Source organism: Lupinus angustifolius, chromosome LG05 (genome assembly GCF_001865875.1).
Source record: "Lupinus angustifolius cultivar Tanjil chromosome LG05, LupAngTanjil_v1.0, whole genome shotgun sequence".
Lineage (NCBI taxonomy): Eukaryota > Viridiplantae > Streptophyta > Magnoliopsida > Fabales > Fabaceae > Lupinus > Lupinus angustifolius.
In genome coordinates, this window is record NC_032013.1 from 12,296,035 (window position 1) to 12,296,688 (window position 654).

Here is a 654-nt window from a genome sequence, read left to right on the forward strand (position 1 = left end):
CAAGTTATAAACCCTATACAAATCTCACAACTACTAAGAATATATATAAGATCAGAATCATGAAGAACATGTAATTTCTACCCTTAAGAAATCTCTAAACAATAATGAAAGAATCATGCAAGAATAAGATAGGAGGATGAACACATTTAATAATATACAATGAATGACATGTTAATCCCTAAGCATAATACTATCCCACTCTAATCTCACATGCAATTCTCTCTGCCTATATGATATACAAATAATACGAAAATATGCAACTTAGCAATTCTAATATGAATGAATGAATGTATTAATTCGTATATGAAATATGTTGAAAATACAGTGTATATAGAAAAGCTGTTTTGCACCCAATTAATCGATTATGTTGCCTGTTAATTGATTAACGGGCTATTAAAGAGTAACTGAATTATGTTTTTCAGTTATCTATTGAAACTGTTAAAAACTGTTTTCACGTTAATCGAATAAAGCTTCACTTAATCGATTAACTGTCATATTTTTAGTTAAGATGTTAATTGGTAAACTACCTATATATTATGCTTATCAACTATACATGTTTTACCTTTATGTTATGCCTAAAATGCACAAATAACATGTACGATTAATGCATGAACATATAATAAAACTAGATGACATGTCTCATGTAAATGATAT